The sequence below is a fragment of the Schistocerca cancellata genome, chromosome 5 (genome assembly GCF_023864275.1).
Source record: "Schistocerca cancellata isolate TAMUIC-IGC-003103 chromosome 5, iqSchCanc2.1, whole genome shotgun sequence".
In the NCBI taxonomy this organism is placed as follows: Eukaryota; Metazoa; Arthropoda; class Insecta; order Orthoptera; family Acrididae; genus Schistocerca; species Schistocerca cancellata.
Genome location: NC_064630.1, coordinates 138,359,785 through 138,379,811, shown reverse-complemented (window position 1 = coordinate 138,379,811; position 20,027 = coordinate 138,359,785). Strand labels below are relative to the sequence as shown.

The 20,027-nt window shown below is 47.2% G+C and overlaps 1 protein-coding gene across 3 annotated transcripts in view; it reads right to left on the bottom strand.

Moving 5' to 3' along the window:
- Positions 1-20,027, bottom strand: part of LOC126188149 (cell growth regulator with RING finger domain protein 1-like) — a 404,561-nt gene that overhangs the window by 350,148 nt on the left and 34,386 nt on the right. The gene's annotated exons all lie outside the window — the stretch shown is intronic.

Genomic DNA, 20,027 nt, shown 5'->3' with positions numbered 1-20,027 from the left:
CATTCACATAAGAGGCGACTATTGCTGTACACCGAACGGATACCCTCATTTTCTGTATTTCATTCTGAACATGTTTTAATTTCTTACAGATTCTTTGTCTGGAGAAGCGTTTTCAAGTTTTATTTGCATTGTACGATGTGTTCCTTAGCTTGGTTTACTGAAAATGTACGCATAATTGAAAAAAAAAGAACTCTAAGGGCCTAATGTATGTTCGTTCCACAGACTCACGGTGAGGACTTTGTCGTGGGTTTAGTAATGACAGTAACATTATGGCCAACATACATTTAGCTACTTGTTTAAGGAAATCTACACTAAGGACCATGACGTACTGCTAAGAGGAGCAGAAGTTCAGTAATTGACAGTCGCGGGTACCAAACGCAATACTACCTCCAGAGCACCGCTGAAAATTTCCGTCGGAAACTGCACACAACAGACTACTACACGCCGCAGTGAGAACTAATTGAGGTTAGCCTCTACCTGTTATTGACGTCTGTAATTATGCTTATTGCCCTAACAAGATTATGACAGTCAGGCACTGCTCACTTAGCTACAACTATTCGTAAACCTCAGACACTTCCAGTGACTTATGAAACACATGGCTGAAAAATCTCCGTATACACCACGGGTGTGTTGTACAGGTGCCTCGTTGCATCAAAGGATGTACACCAAGCCCTTACAGCGTGTGAAATCAGACTTTTTTTGCATGAAGCAATGGAGAGAACCGATTAATTCGAATGTATATGTAATGTGTGCGTGTGGGGGGGGGGGGGGGGGGGGCAGGGGGGAGTATAAATTTGGACACATCACATGTATTAAGAACCCGAAACCACAGACGTTGTTACTCTCAACAGTAAAGTACTCTTAAGTACTAACGGTAATTGTCGCTTTTGTTGGCTTAATAGAGTAACTGTCAGCAACAGTAAGTAGGTACATTGGCATGGCACTATTGGATAGGAAGCCCGCAAGGGATTCTTCAACTACCTAATTTGCAAGGTTTTCCTTCATCGCGCAGAACACTAATGAGCTTCCCACGGAAGGGTCACCATCAACAGTGCTACAATAGACCCTGCGAAGAGGTTGGAATTTAATCAGTAACATCGGAATTTTCCGACGCTACGTCTTCTGTCCTCGCCGGCCAAATACTAGCGATCCAGAGTGTACTATGCGACCCATCCATCGGACGTCCCAAGTAATGTCGAGGAAAATAGCACATTCAAAGATATTAAGTTAGATTTCATGGTCTTGCTGAGAACCGAAAGACATTATCGGTAAGAATGACGTCACTTACAGTGGCGTAAAGAAGTCTTATTGGCCTGTTGGCCAGTAAGAGAAGGTTGTGCGCGAAGCGCTTGTTCGCAAAAGAGGATGAGACGCTCAAATGGGGCTGTGAATCTGGTAGATGCGCGGCGAATGTTATTTACCGGAATGTTTCGTGGGTTCTGTAGAAGCAGTATAATTTTGGGTCCTATTTTTCGCAATTTGTAGTCGGCTGCAATTTGCACGAAAATGCTGTGAGACAAAGAGGCCACTGGGATGCACTTTAATAACTTTCAGATGTCCTGACGGCAATTGTTTTATTATTCCAAAATGACGAAATGTCGAAAAGTGTAAGGCGATTTTGCAAATAATAATAAATTTTGGTCAAAAAGTATCAAATTTTTAGTCTGTCACTACTTTCCTCGATGATAAATATAACGGAGGTAATTCCAAAAAAAAGAGTTAGATAATACAGGGTGACAGACGGGAGACGAACGGTTTTGAACTGCGTAGCACTAAGAGCGCGGTGGTGGGAGGTGGTCGTGGTGGGGATAGTTCTGATCCACACAAGACGCCATTTCATTTACTCAGTTACTATGGAGCAGTGGGACTTCCAACGTCGAGTGTTTGTCTATGACAGTTTCGTGAAAACTGGCGAATCTATTATTGCTACGCAGCGATTGTTTCGTGCGCGGTTTAATGTCGATCGACATGGAGCTGTTCCGAGCCGTAACACAATCCTCAGATAGGTGGAAAACTTCTGATCAACTGGAAACATACTGGATAAGAAGCATCCTGGCCCGAGACGCAGAGTAACTATACCAGAAAATGTTGAAAGGGTAAGGCAAGCGGCAGTAAGAAGCCCAGTACGGTCAGCTAGACGTCATGCTAGTGAGTTGAGAATCAATCATGAATCGGTTAGGCGAATTTTGCACAAAGAATTAAAATTCCATCCCTACAGAATGCTCATTGTCCAACAACTTAAGGAAACTGATTTTGCTGTACAAGAAGACTTCGCTCACAGAATGCAAGTGATTTTGGGATGGAATGAAAATTAAATTTTATTATGAGTGATGAAGCTTATTTTCATTTAAACGGGACCGTGAATAAGCAAAACCTACGTTACTGGGCTCCAGAGCATCCACACCTTATCCACCAGCGTCCTCTACACTCAGAAAAAGTAACAGTCTGGAGTGCTCTTGGCTCTGTTGGCATTATTGGATGTTTTCTTTTTTTTAAGAGAAGGGGGCCACAGTTACTGTTAATTCGGTTCGCTACATTCGTATGCTTGAAACATTCTTGAAACCAGAACTAAAAAGACGACGAATCCCTCTAAAACGCGCTTGCCGGCCGCGTTGGCCGAGCGGTTCTAGGCGCTTCAGTCCGGAACCGCGCGACTGCTACAGTCGCAGGTTCGAATCCTGCCTCTGGCATGGATGTGTGTGATGTACTTAGGTTAGTTAGGTTTAAGTAGTTCTAAGTTCTAGGGGACTGATGACCTCAGATAACGCTTCAGTCCCATAGTGCTCAGAGCCATTTGAACCATTTGAAAACGTGCTTGGTTCCAGCAGGATGGGGCAACATCCCACACTGCAAACACTTCAATGACAGTTCTTAGACGCATGTTTCCTGGCCGGATTATCTCACGTTTTGGCAATGTTCCTTGGCCTCCCAGGTATCCCGACTTGTCAGTATGTGACTTTTTTCTGTGGGGGTACCTTAAGAACTGTGTCTGTAACCAGAAACCACGAAACTTGGACGAGTTGAAGAATGCAATCTTTCAAGAAATTGCTGCCATCCATGCAGAGATTTTAGTCCGTGTGATGGAGGATTTTGAGAAGAGTCTTGATTCCTGCATTCGAAATGATGGACATCACCTTGACGATATTATTTTTCACGAATAACTTTGTTAACTAAAATGGCAAATAATGAGCTTTGACTGTGCGTAAATAAACATGCATTAATTTTAAAGTTGGCTGAGTATTATTTCATTAAAAACCTTCCGTCTCCCGTGTATCACCCTGCAGCATCCTTCTCACACTGCGGCAGTTTCCAATCCGAGATTTTATGTTCAGACGCCTCGTAGTTCGAAGAAAACGAGACGAATTTACTAGCTCCGACATGAACACCATCTACCAGCTTTGGTGTGAACGAAGTATCGACGATGCCTCGAATCCTCTCACGAAAAACACGGTAACGACTACGTATAACGCTTCAGGGAGAGTGGAACCATTTCACCTCCTGTGTATATTAAGTTACTAGCAAGTTTTCACGTAGTGTTAACCACACAGCACAGACGCCTGCCAGGCTCGTCGTATTGCAAGGGTACAGTGGCAGATCGTACAGCTACCACAGCACAGATAAGAGGGCTTTTACTATTGTCTCGAGTCAGAAACACAAATTTACAGTAGCCATACACATCAATATAGGTGAAATGGTTCCACTCTCCCTGAAGCGTTATACGTAGTCGTTACCGTGTTTTTCGTGTATATATATATACAAACAAATTGTATTCATATTACATGTGCCCAGTACGTCGCAACCTCCAAGGCGCTTTGAGTGGCTTGCAGGAGATCAGGCTTCGTGCAGGATGTAGGGCACAAAAGGCACTGGAGCATGTGGCTTGTGGTTTGTTCTTGTCCACAATCACAGGACGTATCTTCTGTTATAAAGCCCCATCTCTTCAGGTTGTCTCTGGCTCGTCCAACTCCTGATCGTAATCTGTTTAAAGATTTCCACACCAGCCAGCTCTCGTTGTGTCCAGGTGGCAGTTCTTCAGCTTCTGGCGTCTGCAGGTGAGGCGTCGACTTCTTCCATAACTCCAGCCTTGCCTTCTCTGGTGAAATGGTGAGCTTCTCGGATGTTCTCGGGAAGCTCTTTCGCGATCTCAGCCGTTGCTGTGGTGGATTATGTCCGTGCAGTGGATAGGAACAGTCCTGTTTCACTTTCAGTCTCTCCTTGTTGGCAGCCACTGTTCTGCATACTCATGGTGGCGCTATTCCAGGCAGGCAGTAGAGCTTATCAGTTGGGGTAGGTCTTAAGCAGCCTGTGATCATCCTGCAGGTTTTGTTGAGAGCAATGTCCACTTGTCTGGCATGAGATCACCTGTACCAGACTGGAGAAGCGTATTCAGCAGTAGAAAAGCACAGTGCCATTGCAGAATAGCGAATAGTTTGTGGATGTGATCCCCACTGTGTCCCCGATAGTTTGCGAATTAGGTTGTTTCGAGCGGAGATTTTCATTTTGGTGTTCTTGCAGCGAGTTTTGAATGTCAGAGTTCAATCGAGATAAGACATGCAATCAGTCGTACCCTGGGCGTCAGGTTTCCCTGGCGGCTGATCCTTTCACACCAGAAACATCATCTTGGTCCTTTTCAGGACCACAGTTGTCAATCATATCGATAAGAGGACTTGTGAACCCCGACGTGTTAACAAGAACTGTTGCCAGCGGTAGGACTACGAGCGCGCACAACTCTAGCTCGCCTTCCACTCACGCCACAGCATACACGTGCACAGTTCAACGGGCGCCGTGAGAGAATCACTTTGAAGGTAGAATAGCACGCCGTGGTCTCAGCGAAGAACGCAGATTCTGCGTGCACATAAGTGATCGTAGTTTATCGTTTACGCTTACGACGTAGCCCTGGTGAGCAATGTTTCGTGTAGAGAATTCGTCCAAGACACTGGCCCCACCGCAGGCCTTATGGTCTGGTGTGCGACAAGATACAACACTCATTCGCCTTTGATGATTTTGGAGGGGACGCTAACCAGCGCTCGGCACGTGCAGAATGTTGTTAGACCTGTTTCTTCAACGTTGGTTGGTTGGTTGTTTGGGGTTTAAGGGACCAAACAGCAAGGTCATCAGTCCCTTGTTTCAAATGTGGTCCATTCCGCTAATGTGACATCTCAGGAAAGTCAGAACAATAAAAGGGAAAAGGCTAAAAACGCAAAAGGGCAGTCATGTTGTCAATGGTAAAAACAAAATGAGGGAAGTCAGCAAGAGAACGAACCCAATGCTATGCTGAAGCAGTATAGACAAGACCACCTGTGGCTTAAAAGGTGCAACCGCTAGAATGTAGAAGTACATATGGGAAAAGGAGACTAACCAATCCTTAAAAAAAAAAAGGGGGTAAAAACAGAGTAAAAGGGGAAGAAAAGAGGATCTTGGTCAGGGAGGTGAGTCTGCAATCTCCAAACACGGCTTACAGTGGGAGACACCCAAACACTCACCGCCCTGCCCCAACACCAGAGAGAGATTAAAAACCTTAAAACTGAGAATAAAAACCACTTTCCCGGAGGAAACCGAGAACCAGAGAGACCATCTGGGAATCGTCAGCCAACATCAAAGGTAAAGTGTGGGGGAGTCTGTACTTAGCACGCAGAGCCAAAAGAAGGGGGCATTCAACCAAAAGTGGGCTACTGACAGGAAGGCTCCACAACCACAAAGTGGGGGTGGCTCATCACGCAAAAGAAAACCATGGGTCAGCCTGGTATGGCCAATGCGGAGACGACACAGTGTGGTCGAGTCCTTTCGGGAGAGGCGGAAGGAAGAACGCCATGGGTCTGGTGTCACCTTAATCGCACGAAGTTTATTAGACAGGGGAGTAGCCTCCCAAGAATTGGCCCACGACTGTGCGAAGTGGGATTTGATGTGAAGCCGTAAATTCGCTGCAGGAGGGGTTACAGAAAACGGGGGGTAAGTGACTGCTCCCCCAGCCAAACGATCAGCGAGCTCATTACCCGGGATACCCACATGGCCTGGGACCCAAAGGAAGTCAATGGAACAAGCAGCACGGTGAATATCAGCCAGATGGTCGTGGATGGCAGAGACCAAGGCATGGCGCGAAAAACAGCGGTCAATAGCAAGAAGGCCACTCATTGAGTCTGTACATAACAAAACGCAGTTGTGTTGGGACTGTTTAATAAAGGTAAGGGCCTGGGAAATTGCCATCAATTCCGCAGTAAACACCCCACATGTAGGTGGCAGCAGATGATTTTCCATTCCAACAGAGGACGTGAAGGCATACCCCACATGATCAGCAGATTTAGAGCCATCAGTGTAAAAAACAACAGCATCCCGAAACTCCCATAAAATTTGGCGGAAAAAGGAATGGAACACCATCGGGGGGGATGGAATCTTTCAGACCTCGGCGGAGATCCATTCGAATTCAAGGCCGAGGAACTAACCAAGGGGGGTGGAGGGGAGGGAGCGAGGAAGACAGGACAAAGAAGGAAGCTGAAAATTGCGGCAAAGAGACGCAAGACGGAGCGCAATTGGTAAACCCGCCCGAGGGCGGGAGTCGGGTGGGCGACGTCCATGGTCTGGGAACAGGATAGAATAGGAAGGATGAGTGGGAGAGGAACGGATAGCGAGTGCATAAGACACCAGAAGCTGGGACCGCCAAACAGAAAGGGGGGGGGGGGATCCCAGCTTCAACCAGGAGACTATCAACAGGGGTAGTAGGGAAGGCACCGGTGGCCAAACAGATACCACGATGGTTGACTGGATCCAGCACGTGCAGTGTAGAAGGAGCAGCTGAACCATAAACTTGACAACCATAGTCCAAGCGAGACAGAACTAGAGCACGATAAAGACGGAGAAGGAGGGAATGGTCCGCACCCCAAGAGGAGTGGGCAAGGAAGCGAAGGACATTGAGTTTACGGAAACATCCTACCTTCAGAAGTCTGATATGGGGCAGCCAAGTGAGCTTGTTGTCGAAAAGAAGACCCAGTAAACGAAACTGTGGGACCACAGGCAATCTTTGTGCATCGAGATAGAGCTCTGGATCAGGTTGGATCGTAGTACGGCGACAGATGTGGACCACCCGCGATTTTGAAGGAGAGAACTGAAACCCGTGTGAGAGGGTCCATGCAGAGGCACGCCGTATAGCTCCCTGGAGCTGCCGTTCTGCAGATGCCATCGAGGAGGAACTAACCCAAATGCAGAAATCATCCACATACAGGGCAGGGGCGACCAAAGGACCGACAGAGGCCACAAGTCCATCGATAGCAATGAGGAAAAGAAGGACACTCAAGACAGAACCCTGTGGGATGCCCGTCTCCTGGGTCCGTGGAGAACTAAAAACAGTACCAACTCGAACTTTGAATGACCGATGGAACAGGAACTGGCGGATAAAAATCGGGAGTGGTCCCCGAAGACCCCACTGATGAAGGGTAAGTAAGATGTGATGGCGCCAGGCCGTGTCATAGGCCTTGCGAAGGTCAAAAAACACTGCAACCAAATGGCGGCGCTGGGAAAAAGCCTGCCGGACTACGGATTCCAAGCGCAGTAAATGGTCGATTGGAGGCCGTCCCTCTCGAAAGCCACACTGGTAAGGGGACAATAGATCCCGAGATTCGAGGACCCAAATGAGCCGACGGGCTACCATCTGTTCAAGTAACTTACAAACAACATTGGTCAAACTAATTGGCCGATAGCTGTCAACAGATAGTGGGTTCTTGCCAGGCTTAAGGACAGGAGCCACGATGCTATCCCTCCACTGAGAAGGGAAGTCACCCTGGAGCCAGATACGGTCAAACACCCGAAGATGATGTTGCCGTTGTGGAGCACTGAGATGTTGAAGCAGTTGGTTATGAAGGGAATCTGGGCCAGGGGCCGTATCATGAGAAGAAGATAGAGCAGAAAGAAATTCCCATTCAGTAAAAGGTTCGTTGTAAGATTCTGACTCACAAGGGATAAAACATAAGGTGGAAGCTTCAGCCCGCTGTTTCTGAAGAAGGAAAGCAGCTGGATAGGAGGCTGATGCTGATGCCACTGCAAAATGGGTCGCAAGATGGTCTGCAAGAACTAATGGGTCCGTACAAAGGCCATCTGGGAGTCAAGGCCTTGGAGGGTGGACTGCCGATGGCAACCTTTGAGAGAGCAAAGTGTAGCCCACACCCGTGACAGAGGGACAGTAGAACCAAGGGAAGAAACGAATCGTTCCCAACATATCCGCTTGCTCTGTTTGATTAAATAACGGGCTTTAGCGCGGAAGCGTTTAAAGGTAGTAAGGCTGGCTACGGATGGGTCCATCTTAAAGTGTTGCAAAGCTCGACGGCGATCATGGATGGCAATGGCAATGGCAATGGCCGTACTCCACCATGGGACTTGCCGGCGACGAAATAGTCCAGATGAGCGCGGGACAGCAAGCTAGCAGCGCGAACAATCGCGTCATACACGTCACGTAGGACGTCATCAATACAACCCGACAAAGAGGGAGAAAACACGACCTGTGCAGTGTATAGAGGCCAATCGGCGCGTTGGAAAGACCAACGAGGTAAGCTGTCCATCGGGGAGCAGGAAGGGAGCGAGATAATCAACGGGAAATGGTCACTATCACAAAGGTCGTCGTGTGGCGACCAGTGTAATGAAGGGAGGAGAGAGGGAGAAAAAAGAGAAAGATCAATGGCAGAAAAGGTACCATGACCGGCACTGAAATGAGTAGGGGAGCCATCATTAAGAAGGCACAAGTCGTCGTCTGCAATAAACTGGTCTATGAGAAGACCTCGTCTAGATGGAAAGGCACTGCCCCACAAGGGATGATGAGCATTAAAATCCCCAAGGAGGAGGAAGTTGCTGAAGAAGTGCAGTTAAGGTAGCAGGTGTAAGAGTGCTGTGAGGAGGGAGATAAAGATTGGAAACCGTGACTGCAGAGTCTAGGTGGACCCTAACAGCAACCGCTTTCAATGTAGTTTGAAGAGGACTCCACGTGCTAGCAATGTCAGTATGGACCAATGTACAAACGCCACCAGAAGCCCGCAGGGGTCCGACTCGATTTCGACAGAAAACACGGAACCCACGGAGGGTCGGTGAGTGAGAATCAGTAAAATGAGATTCCTAGAGAACCACACAAGCTGCAGAGGAAGACGAAAGAAGGGATTTCAATTCCGGAAGGTGACAATAGTATCCATTACAATTCAATTGGAGAACCACAGAACGATGATTTAAATGGGGGCTGAACACGGTAACGCCAGTCATACCACCGGGTCCCCACCCGTCACCGACAAGGAGGGGGCGACATCCACGAATGACAGGTCAGAATCCAGTTGTGAAGTTGGGGATGGGACCTCCGGTGACACCAGAGGCTCTTTGTCCTGGGACTTATGTTTCTTCTTCTTTTCAGGCTGAGATCGAGGAGAGCTGTGTGGCATGAAGGAACCAGCTGCAACAAGATCAGGAACAGAAAGAGACATGGCGACCTGGCCCTTGACCGGCAGACGCCGAAGGATTGGGACACTTCTCCGGCTGGGGAGGGGGAGCAGCGCCCAGAGGAGAAGGTGTGGGAGCCGCAGGGGAGGGGGGGGGAGGAGAGGGTCCGGGATAGGGGTAAGGAAGGGGGAGGAAGGAGTGAAGATATAACCAAGGCGTAACTAGATGTCATGGACACAGGGTGAAGATGTGTATACTTCTTACGGGCCTCTGTGTAGGTTAAACGATCGAGGGACATTTACTCCTGTATCTTCTTTTCCTTCTTATATACTGGGCAATCTGGTGAATGTGGAGAATGACTACCATGACAATTTACACACACAGGAGGGGGAACACAGGGACTCCCCCCATGGAGTAGACGTCCACAGTCACCACAGAGAGGAGCCTGTGAACAGTGGGAAGACGTGTGTCCAAAACGCAAGCACTTAAAACACCTCATAGGAGGTGGGATGTACGGCTTCACATCACATCGATAAACCATAATCTTAACTTTCTCAGGGAGGGTATCCCCTTCAAAGGCCAGGATCACCAGTATCAATGCGATTGTCTTTAGGACCCTTATGAACACGCTGAACAAAGTGAACACCCCGCCGTCCGAGATTGTCCCAAAGTTCCTCATCAGTTTGAAGGAGGAGGTCCCTGTGAAAAATCACACCTTGTACCATATTTAGAGACTGGTGCGGGGTAATGGACACAGGAATTGTGCCAAGATGGGTACAGGCACGAAGGGCCGCAGATTGGGCAGCTGAAGCAGTTTTGATCAGCAACGAACCCGACCCCATCTTGCTCAGGGAGTCCACTTCGCCAAACGTGTCTTCAATGTGTTCCACAAAGAATAAAGGTTTGGTATTGGTGAAAGTATCTCTATCAGTCCTGGTGCAAACTAGATAACGGGGGAAAGGTTTCGCCCCTAGCCGATGGGCCTGACCCTCTTCCCAGGTGGTAGGCTTGGAAGGGAAGGCCGAAGGGGCAAGAGAAGCAGCACTCAAAGAATCAGTTCCACACAGAGAGACGGCCGCAGAAGAACAGCCACAGTTCTGGACCCCTATGCGTTTCATTTACATAGCGTCCGCCCTGATACCACCCAGTCCGAGCAGGGGCTCTCCTCACGGGCGCCACCCAGCCACAGCTAGGGTCGTCTGGCACGGCAGCCATTGCTGGGAGTTCTGATGCTCCAAGATGACGAGAAACCACTCCAAGGCATGCATGAGGAGGTCACAGCTCAGGTATCAGAAGTGTGATCCTTGTGTGTTCAGGGGGCTCAACCAAAAGGGCTGGCTACCATGCTGGCTATGCACCCTACCATCAGACAATGATGTGAAAGAAAAGGTGGAATGTACTAGGAGGGAACACATCGGTGCTCTTCCCCAAATGACTCTCACTACGGGGGAGAAATTTTGTAATGAAGGTCAAACCCCAGAGGGGGACCAGGGAATGCCAAAAGGAGGAGGTGATTACGCAACAAAGCCGAATTGTAAAACCAACAGAACCACGAGGATAGCGGGGGCCAACATAAGCAAGGACACCAAGAGAGGGAGAGGAGAGGGCGACGGGAAAGGAGCAAGGAGGGGAAGGGGAAGGAAATGCAGCCCTGGAAAGGAAGGAAGGCTGCAATAGCTCGGGGTCCCGTGCTCGCCACACATGCATCCACAAAAGAGTTGTGGACCCCCTGAGAGGTTCCTGCAACGTTCAGGTAACAGGAAGGTGATGTGTTGTTACAAGAGGATAATGCTCGCCCACACATTACCCGTTAAAGTCAACGTGCTCTGCAAGGAGTGTATCAACTTCCCTGGCCAACACGATCTCCAGACGTCTCCAATAGAGCACGTGTGGTATCTGATGGAATGAGAAGTGACTTGTGAGACTCGTCAACCGCCAACTCTTGCAAAGCTACGTGAACAGGGCAAGCAGGCGTGGCATAAGGTATCCTAGGACAGTATTTGTCATATGTATGGTGAACTGAATGCCACAGCCAGAGCCTTCATGGCCGACCGTGGAGGCTACATCATGTACTAATACGGGAGTTTCAGCATTACACGATATCTGGTATCTCAGAACCACTTGTGCTATTGATCCGTAAATTCTGTTGATTTTGTGTACCTGGTATACACTGTTGCAACAATAAATCTTGAGTGAACTGGAGACCTCTGAAAGAGGTGTACTATTGTTTCCGGCAATATATATTACTTGTGTTATTTTACATATTTATGAATTATTGCAGCGCAGCAAAATTAGGGATTTAAAGATTGCTATTGCATAGCCGAAATCGATAATCTTTCTCAATAAACTTTGAAATGAAGACAATAAACTAAAAGATCATTTACATATAAAACGTGAAAGTTAATTGTCCTTTGTGCCACGGCCGAAGTTACTTCTACACTCATGATCATAAATTAAGGATAACTGCAGAATGTGGTGCCACATAACGTGGCACTACACAAAACTGGCGGTAATAGCATAGGTACATAGGGAACACACACGACACAGATATGTATGTCCACGGTATTGGTGATAAGTTGAGAAAAAAAAGTCCCGAAACACATGTACTACAAAACGCCACTATTTCCTGCTCATGTACCCTGACATCATTATGGGATATGATCACGATGCACAACGGGTTGGCATACTCTGGATCAGATGGTCGAGCAGCTGCTGGGGTATAGCCTCCCGTTCTTGCTCCAGTGCCTGTCGGAGCTGCTGCAGTGTCCTAGGGGTTTGAAGACGTGCAGCGATACGTCGACCGAGAGCATCCCAGACGTGCTCTATGGGGTTTAGGTCTGGAGAACAGGCAGGCCACTCCATTCGCCTTTTATCTCATGTTTCAAGGAATTCCTCCACGATGGCAGCTCAGTGGGGCCGTGTTATCTATCAGGAGGGAGGTGGGACCCACTGCACCCCTGAAAAGGCGGACATACTGGTGCAAAATGACGTCCCGATACATCTGACCTGTTACAGTTCTTCTGTCAAAGACATGCAGGCGTGTACGTACACCAATCATAATCCCACCCCACACTATCAAACCACGACCGCCATACAGGTCCCTTTCAAGAACATTAAGGGGTTGGTATCTGGTTCCTCGTTCACGACAGATGGAAACCTGGCGAGAATCACTGTTCAGACTATACCTGGACTCGTCCGTGAACATAACCTGAGACCACTGTTCCAATGACCATTACTGTGTTCTTGACACCAGGCTTTACGGGATCTCCTGTGACCAGGGGTCAGTATAATGCACCTTGCAGGTCTCCGGGCGAATAAACAATGTCTGTTCAGTCGCCTGTAGACTGTGCGTCTTCTACATCTACATCACTACTCTGCAATTAACATTTAAGTGCTTGGCAGAGGGTTCATCGAACCACAATCTTACTATCTCTCTACCATTCCACTCCCGAACAGCGCAAGAGAAAAACGAACACCTAAACCTTTTTGTTCGAGCTCTGATTTCTCTTATTTTATTTTGATGATCATTCCTACCTATGTAGGTTGGGCTCAACAAAATATTTTCGCATTCGGAAGAGAAAGTTGGTGACGGAAATTTCTTAAATAGATCTCGCCGCGACGAAAAACGTCTTTGCTGTAATGACTTCCATCCCAATTCGCGTATCATATCTGTGACACTCTCTCCCCTATTACGTAATAATACAAAACGAGCTGCCCTTTTTTGCACCCTTTCGATGTCCTCCGTCAATCCCACCTGGTAAGGATCCCACACCGCGCAGCAATATTCTAACAGAGGACGAACGAGTGTAGTGTAAGCTGTCTCTTTAGTGGACTTGTTGCATTTCTCTGTGTCCTGCCAATGAAACGCAACCTTTGGTTCGCCTTCCCACAATATTATCTATGTGGTCTTTCCAACTGAAGTTGTTCCTAATTTTAACACCCAGGTACTTAGTTGAATTGACAGCCTTGAGAATTGTACTATTTATCGAGTAATCGAATTCCAACGGATTTCTTTTGGAACTCGTGTGGATCAACTCACACTTTTCGTTATTTAGCGTCAACTGCCACCTGCCACACCATACAGCAATCTTTTCTAAATCGCTTTGCAACTGATACTGGTCTTCGGATGACCTTACTAGACGGTAAATTACAGCATCATCTGCGAACAACCTAAGAACTGCTCAGATTGTCACCCAGGTCATTTATATAGATCAGGAACAGCAGAGGTCCAAGGACGCTTCCCTGGGGAACACCTGATATCACTTCAGTTTTACTTGATGATTTGCCGTCTATTACTACTAACTGCGACCTTCCTGACAGGAAATCACGAATCCAGTCGCACAACTGAGACGATACCCCATAGGCCCGCAGCTTGATTAGAAGTCGCTTGTGAGGAACGGTGTCATACGCTTTCCGGAAATCACGGAATCAACTTGAGATCCCCTGTCGATAGCGGCCATTACTTCGTGAGAATAAAGAGCTAGCTGCGTTGCACAAGAACGATGTTTTCTAAAACAATGCTGATTGCGTATCAATAGATCGTTCCTTCTAGGTGATTCATAATGTTTGAATACAGTATATGCTCCAAAAACCTACTGCAAACCGACGTCAATGATATAGATCTGTAGTTCGATGGATTACTCCTACTATCCTTCTTAAACACTGGTGCGACCTGCGCAATTTTCCAATCTGTAGGTACAGATCTATCGGTGAGCGAGCGGTTGTATATGGTTGCTAAGTAGGGAGCTATTGTATCGGTGTAATCTGAAAGGAACCTAATCGGTATACAATCTGGACCTGAAGACTTGCCAGTATCAAGCGATTTGAGTTGCCTCGCAACCCCTAAAGTATCTACTTCTAAGAAAGTCATGCTAGCAGCTGTTCGTGTTTCAAATTCTGGAATATTCCATTCGTCTTCCCTGGTGAAGGAATTTCGGAAAACTGCGTTCAATAACTCAGCTTTAGCGGCACAGTCGTCGGTAACAGTACCATCGTCACTGTGCGGCGAAGGTATTGACTGCGTCTTGTCTAGAGACAACAGTTCCAGTGGCTGCGGTAACGTCCCGAGCAAGGCTACCTGCAGTACTCCGTGGCCGTCTGGGCACTGATGGTGAGGTATCGGTCTTGTGGTGTTTTACACTTTGTATGTCCCGTACTGTAGCGCCTGGATACGTTTCCTGTCTGCTGGAATTGTTGCCATAATTTTGAGATCACTTGTGGCGCTTGGAGGGCCCGTGCTACGACCTGCTGTGTTTGTCCAGCCTCCAGTCGCCCTAGATTCTACCCCTCAAACGTCATCAATATGTGTTCTTTGAGCCATTTTCAATATACAATCACCATTAGCACGTCTGAAAACGTCTGCACACTTATGCGCTGCACAGTACTCTGACATGCACCAACACACCTCTGCGTATGTGGACTGCTGCCTGCGCCACCGTGCGACGACTGCACGTCAAATCCACCGCATAGTCGTACCCCAAGGTGATTTAAACCAGCAAACCGCCCACCAGAGCGTTGTTTTACTATGTATCAGCATTATCCATGAGTGTACGTCTGAAGATTTTTCCAATGAGAATGATAAACTGTTCTATTTGCTATAATATTTTCAGTCCAATCACACAACTGGTCTGATAACCCGCATGCTGGAGTTTTGTCCATGAGGCAGCCGTGCGGAATTTTGTCTAACGCCTTCCGGAAGTCAAGGAACACTGCATCAACCTGGACGCTAGTATCTGCTGATTTCTGCGTCTCGTTCATGAACAGAACGAGCTGGGTTTCACAGGATAGTTTTCTTACGGCGCCCTTGACTCCTACAGAGATTTTTGGTCTCCAGAAGTGTCTTAATACAAGAGCGTAAGCCGTGTTCCAACATTTAACAACGGACTGAGGTCTGTAGTTTCGTGCGTCTGTTCGACGACCCTTCTTGAAAACGAGAATGATCTAAGCTTTTTTCCAGTCACTAGAAACTCTTCAGTCTTCTATCTCCCTATGGCGTGCTGCTGCTAGAAGAGGAGAAAAGTTCTTTCGCATATTGCAAGCAGAACTGTACTGGTATCTCGTTAGATCCAGTGACATTCCCTCTGTGGAGCGATTCCAGTTTCTTTTTATCCCGTGGTCACCTTTTTTTCGGTATCTAACTTCGACGTTCGTGCGACGATTTAAAGGAGTGTAACACTTCCTGACCCCCAAGACCGCGCGGCTACCCTGCGCGGCAGATATATACTCCAAAAGGCTTTGCACAGTGCACGGTACAGGGCACTTGGTACCAACGGAGGTCTTTTCAGTCCTATTCTATTAGCGCAATGCGCGAGGAGAAAATGACTATGTACATGGCTGTGTTCGCACCGTAACCTCTTATCGCTTTCCAAAGGTCCTTATTCGACACATGTAACAGTGGCCGTAGAGTTGTTCATACTCTAATACAAGTTTCCAACAGAGCTTGAAGAAAACAACGTCCTCTTTCTCCCAAGAATTGCCATTTGATTTCCGAGAGCATGTGTTACAGTTTCATATGGCCTATCCGAGCTGTTAGAATCTTAGTACAGCAACACTGAAGTATTTCTGTGTTTGGTGTCCTGCTTACGTGTTAAGTGTTGCACACATTAGAGCAACATTCCAGAACTTACCGGACGCAAATTTTTTCTGTACTTTCTACGATCGCCCCACGATGATATTTTCCTATCGCCTCTGTCAGCAAAGTGTGATAGTGCTGCTGACCTTATATGAGCAATCATTTATCTATAATGAAAGTATCGGTGGTCCTATTATGCCTCTGAGGATTACTTTCGTTTTGTTGAATATCGGGCACTCCGTAGTACGTGCTGGGATCTGTTAGTCAAACTTTCGTTGATCCAATAGCGTATCCGTGAGAATACTCCACACTGATCGTACCTCTTACTATTCAGGAGTGTTACAGTGTTTAATCTACGTTGGTAATTTGAAACATATTGAAGTAAGCGTTCTCAGTGTTCTGGAGGAGTTGTCTCCACGGTCAGGCGCTGGACGGTCGCTCAAATTCCAGAACGACCATCCAGATTTAGGTTTCCGACGACTTCCCTAAATCAGTCCAGTCAAATGGCGGGATGATTCCTTGGAAAGCGCACGGTCGATTTCCTACCCCAATCTGAGCATGAGGTCCGCTAATTACGACCTCGTCGTCGAGAGGACTTTAAACCTTGATCTCAATTTTTCTGTCAAAAGGACCAGAGCATGTAGATGTGTCGAAATATGACGGCGTTAAGGCGGGTCCACACTGAGCGCGCCGCGCCGTGCTGCGCCGCGCTGCTGCAGCCCGCGCACAGCTGCAACAGAGAGGAGCGCGCCGTCCGCGCCACTCCGAGGCGCGCACTGTGTTCCATTGGAGCGCGCGCACGGTCTGAAGCTGGAGCGAGCCGAAGCCCCGTCTAAACTGAGCGCGCGCAAACGCGCCACTTCCTTTGATATACCGACAACAGCCGGAAATCTGCGCGGCGCGGCGCAGCGCGACGCGGCGCAGCGCGGTTCGCCGTCCTCACTGAGCGCGCAGAGCCGCCCACAGCAGTTTTGCGCAGCGCGGCGCGCTCAAGTGTGGACCCGCCTTTACGTAACGAACTTCTCACGTCCTTTTGAACTCCGACAGTACATATCCCCTGGTGTAGTGTTATAATGTATCATTCTTCGAGTTCTAATACTAGGTAGAACTAGAGCATATCGTGTAGCTTTCGATGATCTACCCTGGGAACACACACACACACACACACACACACACACACACACACACACACACACACACATTATATATATATATTATATGGTTATTACAAATGATTGAAGCGATTTCACAGCTCTACAATAACTTTATTATTTGAGATATTTTCACAATGCTTTGCACACACATACAAAAACCCAAAGTTTTTTTTTTAGGCATTCACAAATGTTCGATATGTGCCCCTTTAGTGATTCGGCAGACATCAAGCCGATAATCAAGTTCCTCCCACACTCGGCGCAGCATGTCCCCATCAATGAGTTCGAAAGCATCGTTGATGCGAGCTCGCAGTTCTGGCACGTTTCTTGGTAGAGGAGGTTTAAACACTGAATCTTTCACATAACCCCACAGAAAGAAATCGCATGGGGTTAAGTCGGGAGAGCATGGAGGCCATGACATGAATTGCTGATCATGATCTCCACCACGACCGATCCATCGGTTTTCCAATCTCCTGTTTAAGAAATGCCGAACATCATGACGGAAGTGCGGTGGAGCACCATCCTGTTGAAAGATGAAGTCGGCGCTGTCGGTCTCCAGTTGTGGCATGAGCCAATTTTCCAGCATGTCCAGATATACGTGTCCTGTAATGTTTTTTTCGCAGAAGAAAAAGGGGCCGTAAACTTTAAACCGTGAGATTGCACAAAACACGTTAACTTTTGGTGAATTGCGAATTTGTTGCACGAATGTGTGAGGATTTTCTACCGCCCAGATTTGCACATTGTGTCTGTTCACTTCACCATTAAGAAAAAATGTTGCTTCATCACTGAAAACAAGTCTCGCACTGAATGCATCCTCTTCCGTGAGCTGTTGCAACCGCGCCGAAAATTCAAAGCGTTTGACTTTGTCATCGGGTGTCAGGGCTTGTAGTAGTTGTAAACGGTAAGGCTTCTGCTTTAGCCTTTTCTGTAAGATTTTCCAAACCGTCGGCTGTGGTACGTTTAGCTCCCTGCTTGCTTTATTCGTCGACTTCCGCGGGCTACGCGTGAAACTTGCCCGCACGCGTTTAACAGTTTCTTCGCTCACTGCGGGCCGATCCGTTGATTTCCCCTTACAGAGGCATCCAGAAGCTTTAAACTGCGCATACCATCGCCGAATGGAGTTAGCAGTTGGTGGATCTTTGTTGAACTTCGTCCTGTAGTGTCGTTGCACTGTTATGACTGACTGATGTGAGTGCATTCCAATCACGACATACGCTTTCTCGGCTCCTGTCGCCATTTTGTCTCACTGCGCTCTCGAGCGCTCTGGCGGCAAAAACCTGAAGTGCGGCTTCAGCCGAACAAAACTTCATGAGTTTTTCTACGTATCTGTAGTGTGTCGTGACCATATGTCAATGAATGGAGCTACAGTGAATTTATGAAATCGCTTCAATCATTTGTAATATCACGGCAGGCGGTTAAATCGATAAGCGGGAAGTGATCCCTTTGCTTCACGTAACGCTAACCAACGGCGAAACCGCTACTTTCACCGTTGCGAGGCACAGCTCAGCCGAACGAGGAAGGTTGAGCACGATCACACAGAGCTGACAGCTCTGCGATGACGTAACCTGTTGTCAGCTGGCGGTAATGCACGTTCGACAGAACGAGAAATGAAATGCCAAGCGTGGAAGGAAAGAGACATTTCATTTACAATTTTCAGTCCAGTGTTCTAACCTAACACTGATTGCTTGCAGCTATTCCTTTTTAACACGTAATAGATCTTTTACTAAAATCTGTGGCGCCAGTTTCAAATTAATGCAGTGGACGATACGAGAGCAGTTTGAGAAGACAGGTTGATTCTGTAAAAGACAGGAAAAATTTGTTTAACTGCATCTACCCAAGTAAGCATGGTAGTCTTTATTTTTGCAGTTTTCAAACGAATGTGAGTTTAATATAGACAGTTTTATTGCGTCGTATCTTCGAAATCTAAACTGTTACAAGAAAGACATGTATAAAGAAAGGATTATATTTATTTTAGCAATCCACGGGATGTGTAACTGGAACTATACACTGAAACCAACAGTTGTCTCTAGTTACGTCATCCGTGGCAATCTGGCGTACAACAGAATATAAATAGTAACTACTCTGCTGTGTGTCACATATGAATGTCATGGAGTCCATCAAATAATATAATGCTGAACATACAAGCGTTTTCCTTCATCTGGTGTGTGAAGATACTCGTAAAATTGTCCGCACAAGGGTGAAACAAATAGCTTTCATTCACATATGCAAATATACGTCCCAAACAGATTTTTTAAAATCTGTTTTTACGCACAAACGAAACGCCCAGTATGGCGTGGGGCGGAAACAGAGAAAAACAGAATTATGTGCTGTTTAATATTTTCACTCTAACTGCTGCACAGTTAATAATACGAGGTTCACCTGGGATCTGCGCCGGCATTAGTGATTAACGAGCATAAACGTGTCCGTGTAGCACAGATTAACCTATCCTTTCTGGTGTTCTTCCGGTTGGCACGTCTTACCGAGAAATTCAAAGACAGTTTAACCATGAATACGCCCAATTCCCGCACCTCCCTCTCCTCCCCCCACAACTCTGAAAAAGGATCTGCAGAGATGTTGATGAACTGCTGCAAAATGGTTTGAGTCTTACCTAACTAACGCGCAGCAAAGGGTGTCGTTGCGATGTACCTGTGGAACAAGCAGTCAATCTTCATTTGAGAATTAATTATGTGGTGTTCCTCAAGGCTCCATCTTGGATCCGTTGCTTTTTCTTGTGTCTCTTACATTGCCAGATATTTCGTTTATAGATGATTCAGATTTAGAAATGGCTGCTAATCAAATTTCCACTGACATTAATAAATAGTTTAAAGCTAATTCACTGTCAAGCTTTGAAAAGACTTACTGTACGCAGTACAGAACCTGTACGAGATTTCCTTCCAGCG